We start from the raw sequence: 10,655 nt of genomic DNA, 5'->3' as shown, positions 1-10,655 counted from the left end.
ACAATCTTTCCTCTTGACTCTAGGGCCTACCTTAAACTAAAAAATAAATACATACAAAAAGATTATCTTAATATTTCTATTGTTAGGCGATACTAAATCTTCTGTCCTAACCCAATAATAATAATAATAGTTAGAAATGATGTACATTAAAAAATATGTTTTGGTTCTGACCTGTTGGCTCAGTGGATAGAGCGTCAGCCCGACATGCAGATGCCACGGGTTCAATTCCTGGTCAGGGCACACATGAGAAGTGACCATCTGCTTCTCTTCCCCGCTTTGTCCCCTGTCTCTCCCTTTTCCTCTCTTGTAGCCAGTGGTTCAGTTGGTCTGAGTGTGGCCCCAGGCATTGAGGACAGCTTGGTTGATTCGAGCATCTGCCTCAGGTACTGTGAACAGCTCAGTTGATTCGAGCACCAGCCCCAGACAGGGTTACCAGGTGGAGCCCAGCCAGGGTGCATGTGGGATTCTGTCTCTCTATCTCCTATCCTCTCACTTAAAAAAATATTTCTAGGAGAAAATCCACTCCTAGAAAATGGATAGAAAAGGTGTGTTTACCCCTAAATTTGACTGATAAAATAAACTCTAATCAGTGGCTTTAAAGTGATATAGAAACATTAACTCTGAAGGCCTGTCGATGCTTATTTCTCATTAATTACATTTTAAAACACATCCTATTGTTCCGTGGGTAGTAATAAATCCATATTAAAGACATGCAAATAAAAGCATCTTCCATACTTCTGAGGCAATATAAAAAGGCACCAGCTGACGATTTGCCTAAATGGAGCACAATTACCACCAAGTCGCAAAACCTTTTTATCTGTACTTCACTGCAGGAAATCTCACTGTATATGTGACCTGAATACATACAACCCAGTGGAAAATTCCATCAATGCAGAGTAGCCTAAGAGCACCCAACAGCTGCCTTGCTTTTTCTTTTTCTTTTTCTTTTTCTTTTTCTTTTTCTTTTTCTTTTTCTTTTTCTTTTCTTTCTTTCTTTTTTTTTTTTTTTTAAATCAAACCCAAGCATTTCTGGAGAGTAGCTCCCTGAACAACTGGGCCTTTTTTAGAATTCTCTGTCGTTTTCATCTATCCATATTAATTCTTAAACAGCATCCATTCAAATTGCTATGCTTCAACCCCAAGGAATGTAAATACTGAGGTAATTATGAGCCTTATTTTCCAGTGGCACACATTTAACTGATTATCTGGAAGTCAAATGTTAATGTCCCAAACCAGAGAAGTAAAACATACTGAATGTATTCTCCATAGTTAATAGGCTAAAATAGAGCAAGCTATGTAACACTGCAAGCAGATTTAAATGTGGAGACTAGCAGTGTTTTTTCATCATTCAAACACTGCAGAACAGTATGTACACTTTATTTGCATTAGCCTCCCAGAAGGACTGGAGGGACAAAAGATATGAGGCAAAGGGACCTGAAGAAAATGTGTAGAGCCTGGAGTTGGACAAGGTCCGTGTGTACCACCGAGCAGGGGTGTAGCACGGGAGAATGACGTAAGGCGCCGGCCTCAACCTGGATCTGTCAGAAGCTCAAGGACAGTGAAGGAAATCCATCCTTTGCCATGTGGAAATCAGCCATGCGCTCTCTGAGCCCCACTCCTTCTCTGGGCTCCATTTCTGTAAGTTGCCCTTCTTCCTCTCTCTATACCTTACCCCTGCTTTAAGGCAATTTGAGCAAATGTCAACTATGACATCGGTAATTTTCTTAATTATAATTATTTCTTAATTTACATATTTTATCCATTATGGGACTTATAGAATCATCAAATCTGATCATTGTGGATTGGGCTATGTCCCCCCGAAAGGATATGTTGAATCCTTAATTTTCAGTATCTCAGAATATGATCTCATTTGGAAATAGGGACATTGCAGCCATAATAAGTCATGATGAGGCCATACTGGAGTAGATGGGCCCCTAATCCGGTATGTCTGGTGTACTATAAGAAGACAGCCATGAGAAGACAGAGATGCACAAGGAGAAGGCCTTGTGAAGACAGAAGCAAAGATTTGAATGCTGCATCTGCATGCCAAGGAATGCCAAGACTGTCACCAAAAACTAGGAGAGAGGCATGGAATAGATTTTCCCTCCAAGCCCTCAGAAGGAACCAGCCTTTCCCCACCTTGATTTTAGACTTCCAGCCTTCAGCACTGTGAGTCAGTAACCTTCTGCTCTGTTAAGTCACCCAGTTTGTGGTACATTTTTATGGCAGCTCTAGAAAGCTAATACACTAATATTTGGAAGAAAACTTTTCTCTGGATGACGATTCTACCTCTCACCCAATAACAAGAATGACTGCTAATACTTACTTCTTATTGAATACATGCCAGACACCATCAGGGATCCTCCACAGAGCCTGCCTGATCACTCCTACAGAACCAGGCTGCCCTCCACCACTGCTCTATTCTCCAGTGATCCTGCTGTTGACCACAGCTGGTCCACTCAGCAATCACAGTTCTGAGTCTCTTGTCTGCAGTTCTCAAAATCTCTAAGAATTTCCTTGTCAACTCCAATTCATGTCCACATTTTCTCACTAAAGATAGACCACTGGAAAGTTAAATAGTCAACCCAATATCAGTTGGGGAACATGGACTCGGAATAAAGATGCGTTAGTCAAATAAACTGAGTACTGTATCAATGGCCCCAGACATATACACTTCACAATGACAGTCTTTTGGATTGAATGTTGCCGCTCTCTCCTCCGGTCAGAGGAGTATGAGCTGGGTTGTGCATCTTTATGTTGGCGCTGGGAAGCAAAATTTGCCATCCTAAAATGCATCTTTTTGGCATGAGGATTATTTTATTTTTAAGGAACAAAAGACTTGACCTTTCCCCTTACTGCCTAAGAGAATTTAGCTAGAAGGCCTATTCCAGGAGGGGAGCTATCACTATAGATAATTATAGTATAATATGAAGTTGGTACAGGAAGGGAGACTCAGCAGGGCCTAGAGATCAGAGTCTGTAGTCCATTGTCTCCGCACAGCCCAGCAAAACTTTGTTCCCCAAACATTTGCTTTTTCATCTTCCTATGAATTGCCTACCTCCTCTATGAAGTCCCAAACCGCTACCCCCTCTCTTTAGCTCAAGATGGCATATAAACCACGCACTGCCCATCTTGCCCTCTGGCCCTATATTTTTACAAAACAATAATTAAATTTGGTCATTTTGTTCTGTTAATCTGTCTCCTGTCAATTTAATTCTTAGACCAGACAGAGGAGCCTAGAAGAGTAGAGAAAAATTTCTTCCTCCCCAACAGCACCCTGTGCAGAGCTTCCTAAGCTGACCAATCTTTTGTTGAGAGTAACAATTTTCCTTAGTTATATTAATATACATACTAATTAGTCAAGTTACAGTTTGGTTGGTGTATTAGTCCTGGAAGCAGATGTCAAGAAGGAATTAAACATGCATGGACTTTGTAGGGGAGGGAGGTAGGGAAGGCTGGGGGGGTCACTGCCCCAGGATACGAGTAAGACCCTTAGTGAAGGTGCAAAGACGAGAAGGGAGAGGAGAAGTGTCCCAGACTGCCACCCAACCTGGAAGTCTCATCAAGGCTCGTTGGGAGCAGGGGTAAGGTGACGGTGTGGCTAGAGGCAAGGCGGGTGATGGGAGGAGTCCCCCAACTCTCAGAAATGGAGCTGCCTCAGCATTCCTGCTGCACGTAGTCATCGGCTGAGAGCAGCGGCAGGAAGCTGGAGCTCAGTGCTGACAAGGTGAAGGATTTAGAACACGCAAGTTAGGCTCTTGGTCAGTTACGCACCTTGTAGTGAGAGGCATTCTCAAGGCCCACACACTACAATCTGGGAACCACCCTTTTTCTTTGAGGAGACTGACTGCACATCTTGAAGTTGTGCAGATTTAAAACTTAATTGCCAGAGGTAATTTTACTTCTTATTGCTTGGAAGAATCCTCACCATGGCTTGACCTCCAAGTATTCAGAATACATATCTTGTTTTATCCTACATACCTATTATATCTATAAATAGCCTCCCAACACATATGTCTTTAAGACATACTATCACATTTTTTATAACGAAGAGAAAGCCATCAAAGACAAACAGTTTCTGAGAAATGTAACTTTCTCCAAATCCATAGTAAAATAGCCTTTTGTGTGTGTAAGAGACAGAGACAGAGAGAGGGACAGATAGGGACGGGCAGACAGGAAGGGAGAGAAATGAGAAGCATCAATTCTTTGTTGGGGCACCTTAGTTGTTCATTGATTGCTTTCTCTTATGTGCCTTGACCGGGGGGCTACAGTAGAGCGAGTGACCCCTTGCTCAAGCGAGCGACCTTGGGCTCAAACTGGTGAGCCGGCGCTCAAGCTGGCAACCTCGGGGTTTCGAACCTGGATCCTCCGTGTCCCAGTCTGATGCTCTATCCACTGCACCACCACCTGATCAGGCATAAAGTAGCTCTTAAATAGAAGAATCCTGTTTCAGTGCCTTGTATTACATCTAGTAGATATTATACAAATGCACATTCATAACACCTCAAGGTGAATAAATGATACTCCTTAAACCTTATAGCATAAATTACATTTAATGAAACACCTACCTAAGTTTTAAGAACACCTCATTTTCTTTAATGAGAACAGATGTTGTCTTCAGAAATAGTAGTTTCCACAATTCTCGGTACTGAGAATGGATGAAAGAAACAACAGTGCACATCGTTGTTACAACACCGTCCAAACAGCATTAGAGGAATGTGCTGAGCACAGCTCCTTCTGCCCCATCAGTGAGCGTTCCATGGAGATGATGTATGAGAACACGTGTGCATGGGTGGGGTCAGCAAGAGCAAAGGGACTACATCTAGACCCTCCGGAATGAATTGCTCTTAAAATGATGTGAAATACAAAGCATCCAAGAGTCAAGAGAAGCAGTGAAAACTACCATCTGTAAAATAAGAATCTTGGATTCTCAGCTGGGTTATTTTCAAGCCTTAGGTAAATTACTTAACTTCTTTTTGAGCCATTCCTCTTTTGTTTGAACTGCCTTTTTATTTTTTAAACTCATGGTAGTTTAGGTTAGCATAGTTTTATCCACATAAAACCACTTTGGCCTAATGATTTCATTTATGACATTTATTTGAAAATGCCATTTCCACGATCAGACTTCCTTTATATTTTTCCAGGTTGTTTTCTTTATCTTTATCTTTTGACAGAGACAGAGAGAGAGAGAGAGTCAGAGAGAGGGATAGACAGGAACAGACAGACAAGAAAGGAGAGAGGTGAGAAACAATTTTTTTTTTCTGTTGTGGCATTTTAGTTGTTCATTGATTGCTTTCTCTTAAGTGCCTTGACCATGGGGCTATAGCAGACCGAGTGACCCCTTGCTAGAGCCAGCAACCTTGGGTCCAAGCTGGTGAGCTTTGCTCAAACCAGATAAACCCGTGCTCAAGCTGGCGACCTCGGAGTCTTGAACCTGGGCCCTCCGCATCGCAGTCCGATGCTCTACCCACTGCACTGCCGCCTAGTCAGGCCAGGTTGTTTTCTTCCCTTTACAACTTGTTCAGAATATTTGACAAAGATCTAATGTAATACAAAGAAATCAGACCTGAATAAAAGCAAAAAATATTTTGAGTCTCTCTTTACCTAGAAATGTGTCATTTCAGTTTCAGAAAACACTTAAGCTTCAAGTTTACCTCAGGTTCATTGAACAGGGCCAGGAGTTTAGAATAACAACCCCAATAATAGAGACTTTCAAATAATCAGATTTTTGTCTTTCACAGGCAGCACTGTAATTTTATGGAAAAAATTACAGGCAAACAATCATAACAATTTTGAAGGTGATTTTAACATTTTTTGGATATCTTCATTTGCTTTGAACACATTATATATTCAGAACACTATTTGCTAAAGCAAGAAATAAAATGATATAATTCATAAATAATTTTAATAAGAGGAGACTCCAAAAGGATTTTGGCATTTGCAGAGACAACTGTTAGCAAATCAGAAAGTAGAATAACCAGACTCTTTCATTCAGTTTTCCCAAATTTTGCTGTACTTCTCAATACATATGGAAAATACACGACCTCCTACAGACTGTTGCAGCCTAACATTGCAAGCCAATGAGCACCGAGGCAGTGCCTAGGGTGCCCAATAGCAGCAGCAGCCTACTTTCCTCCTAAGCCCCCCTCTGGCTCCCACGGTTATCCTGAGTATAGCTAATCAGAGAAATCATTCTAGGCCCTATAGTGTATTTTAGAGAGCTGACAAAGAAAAAGGAGACTGCACGCTCCCAGACTCCCAAGCTAAACATTGCTGCAACCTTTCTATCACTCACACACACACGTCCCCAACACTGCCTGCTGCACCTCTGTCACTTTCTACCACACACACACACATCCCCAACACTGCATGCTGCACCTCTGTCACTTTCTATCACTCACACACACATCCCCAACACTGCATGCTGCACCTCTGTCACTTTCTACCACACACACACACATCCCCAACACTGCATGCTGCACCTCTGTCACTTTCTATCTCTCACACACACACATCCCCAACACTGCATGCTGCACCTCTGTCACTTTCTATCACTCACATACACATCCCCAACACTGCATGCTGCACCTCTGTCACTTTCTATCACTCACACACACACATCCCCAACACTGCCTGCTGCACCTCTGTCACTTTCTATCACTCACACACACACATCCCCAACACTGCATGCTGCACCTCTGTCACTTTCTATCTCTCACACACACACATCCCCAACACTGCCTGCTGCACCTCTGTCACTTTCTATCACTCACACACACACATCCCCAACACTGCCTGCTGCACCTCTGTCACTTTCTATCACTCACACACACATCCCCAACACTGCATGCTGCACCTCTGTCACTTTCTATCACTCACACACACACATCCCCAACACTGCATGCTGCACCTCTGTCACTTTCTATCACTCACACACACATCCCCAACACTGCATGCTGCACCTCTGTCACTTTCTATCACTCACACACACACATCCCCAACACTGCCTGCTGCACCTCTGTCACTTTCTATCACTCACACACACACGTCCCCAACACTGCCTGCTGCACCTCTGTCACTTTCTATCACTCACACACACATCCCCAACACTGCATGCTGCACCTCTGTCACTTTCTATCACTCACACACACGTCCCCAACACTGCCTGCTGCACCTCTGTCACTTTCTATCTCTCACACACACACATCCCCAACACTGTATGCTGCACCTCTGTCACTTTCTATCACTCATACACACACATCCCCAACACTGCATGCTGCACCTCTGTCACTTTCTATCACTCACACACACATCCCCAACACTGCATGCTGACCTCTGTCACTTTCTATCACTCACATACACATCCCCAACACTGCCTGCTGCACCTCTGTCACTTTCTATCACTCACACACACATCCCCAACACTGCATGCTGACCTCTGTCACTTTCTATCACTCACATACACACACATCCCCAACACTGCATGCTGACCTCTGTCACTTTCTATCACTCACATACACATCCCCAACACTGCCTGCTGCACCTCTGTCACTTTCTATCACTCACACACACATCCCCAACACTGCATGCTGACCTCTGTCACTTTCTATCACTCACATACACATCCCCAATACTGCATGTTGCACCTCTGTCACTTTTTTTTCCTCACTGGACTTTGCACACAGAGTGCTTATGTGCTAAAGAGAACACATACCGAGTGAATAGTCTTGAGTCACAGATGCATCTAAGAAATCATGTTTGGACTCATGATTTATTAAGCAAGTGCTCAATAAACATTTGTCAAATAAATGAATGTGTACATGCCACCTGCTGACATTAGGCTTAATTCTTGATTATTTTCAGAGAAATCATTTCCTCTGCATATTTCAGGGATCCTATGCTGCTAGGAATTGCTGCTTTAAAAATTAAACAAGATGAGTCTGAACTTGAACAATTTTGGAAAACATATATTGAAGCATGGGTATTTTCATTCTCCCTTTTGGGCTCATTTCAATTTTGTAAATGACTTTCGACTGTTCTCCTAATAGTCCATTTATAGCTTAAATGTTTTGTGTGCTTTTCAGTAAAATTCCTATATAGATGAACTTGCAACATGTATATCAAAATCCATCTGAAATTGAAATTCTATAGGAAGAAAATAAATCAAGGGGAGTTTGGGTTTTCTTTCTTGTGTGTTTGTTTTTGATAAAGAATGTGCTTGTTGTTTAATTTAATGCTTTCTATATAAATAATTGGCTTAAAAATGTAATAATCTAGCCTGACTAGGTGGTGGCACAGTGGATGGAGAGTCAGACTGGGATGCAGAGGACCCGGGTTTGAGACACCAAGGTCGCCAGCTTGAGCGTGGGCTCATCTGGTTTGAGCAAGGCTCATCAACTTGAGCCCAAGGTCGCTGGCTTGAGCAAGGGGTCACTTGGTCTGCTGTAGCCCCCCGGTCAAGGCACATAAGAAAAAGCAATCATTAAACAACTAAGGTGCTGCAATGAGGAATTGATTCTTTTCATCTCTCTCCCTTCCTGTCTGTCCCTATCTGTCCCTCTCTCTGTCTCTCTGTCTCTGTCATACATACACACACACACACACAATAGTCTATAGATTCCAGATTTTATTTACATGTTTAACATTCATGTGCCTTGATTTGAATTCAGATCTTTGGGGTTCTGTTCCCCACATGCCAAGAATGGGGTAGGACAGGAGACACTTAATATCTGCAGCTGGGAACTATGATGATGACGACCTCTCCCCATTCTGCCACATGCACACTACTTTCACCACCTAGAGTTTGCCTTCTAATTTCTACATGTATTCAGATCTGGCAGCCTCTATAACCACCTTACTCTCTGAAGGAACCTGGCCAAAACTCCTGTGTTGTCTTCCTGGAGAACATAACCTCAAGTTCAAGTGTTGCTATGGGTTGAAGAACTGAGTAGTTGAGTATTGTAGTGCTTAATGAAAATTACACAGAGCCATTAAACCTTGATCTGTAAAGTTCTATCAACAGAAAAATATTTTGCAAAATATGAACCTATTTGTAGTTCTCACAAGAGCAGTGGTGATTTTTTGGAAGTCCTTAATAATATACAGTTACTACTTATTTATTGTAAAAGAAATACAAATTAAGAAATAGAAGAAAATTTAAATTCTTCTAATACTACTATCCAAGAGCTAACCACTACTGGCATTTTGTCAGGAAGTTTTTCAGACTTTTTTATGCATATACATAGATTTCCCAAAGATGGGAACATATTATATATACTCCATACAGACACCTTTAACCCAATTCATGTACTTAACAATTTATCAAGATATTCCCACATCAATAACTATTCTCTTACAAGACTTTTAATGGTATAGCACAGAATTCCTTTGTATACAAGTACCATGAACATTTAAGTATTATTCTACACTTGACAGACTTGTTTTCAATAATTCACTGTTATAAGTAGCACTGCCATAAACATCTTCAGCTAAGAATTTATTTACTTAGTATTAATGATTTCCTTATGAGATATTACTAGATATAAAGTACTAGTTAAAAGGCTGTAAGTATTTTTTTAGGCGCTTGGTATTTTAGAGTGGCAGCAACTTCTGAAGAAATCCCTTGCTGTTGGCAACATCTGACTTGCACTTTGAAACAGATTTTTTGAGGGAAATTTTTGTCTAAGAAAATGTTGAAAGTCATCTCATTTCGTACAGGTGCAACAGTGGGATTTCTTGGTTTCCAAATGAATACTTGGTGTCAAGTTGAGTGTGCCTGTAGGAGATGTGTTTTTAGAACAAAAGAATAATTTGGGCCCATTCATATCTGGGAAAATACAATTGCATTAGAAACATTTAGTGCAGTGGATTGTGTTGGACTTTTATCTGAGCTACCCAGGACATTAGAAGCGCCACTCTATGGAGTAGGGTCGCTGACAATATCTGGCAGATATGCATGAAACCCCCTTCCCAGTTAATCTTATCTTGTTATTTGCACACCATTGAATGGCAGGAAGCTGACTTCAGTGGAAAGTACCCAGTACGCCTGGATAAACCGCCATCAGCAGAATCAATTCACTTGCGATCTTTTGCCACAAAATGACCACATGTGTGACTCAATGTGTTCCCAAAGGAATCCAATGTGCCCTTGATATAATGGGGTTTTGGTTAAAAATTCAAGAAAGAAAGGAGAAAACAATGTGTAAAGTAAGAGGAGGCTCAGGAGATACCAGGCACTGGTTGGGCAGAGAACGCGAGCAGAGCTACATCCCCATCACAAAGGGTGGCTAAGACCGGGGCAGGGACAGCGTACACACAAATATTTTTCTAAACTTCTTCTAGAGTTAGTTATATGGGATTGCCCTACTTTAAAATAGAGAAAAAGGCTGAATAAATATTAAAAATGTTCCTTAACCACAGGATACAGACAATACAGGTGCTCATCTTGTCCCAGGTGGACACCAGGTTAATGAACACGCTCACAGAGGCAGTGGGGCTGAGACAGATGAGAAACCATGTGTATTCAATCTAATGTCAACTGACTTGGTTCCCTTTCCCTCCCCCGTTTCCTTGTCAGGAAAGGGATCACTGCTGATGGCCAAACGACCTTGTGTTCCTTTTCTGCACATGCCAACAGGGATGCATGCTGCCCTACT

Source organism: Saccopteryx bilineata, chromosome 2, assembly GCF_036850765.1.
Source record: "Saccopteryx bilineata isolate mSacBil1 chromosome 2, mSacBil1_pri_phased_curated, whole genome shotgun sequence".
Lineage (NCBI taxonomy): Eukaryota > Metazoa > Chordata > Mammalia > Chiroptera > Emballonuridae > Saccopteryx > Saccopteryx bilineata.
Note: the sequence above shows the minus strand (reverse complement) of the source record.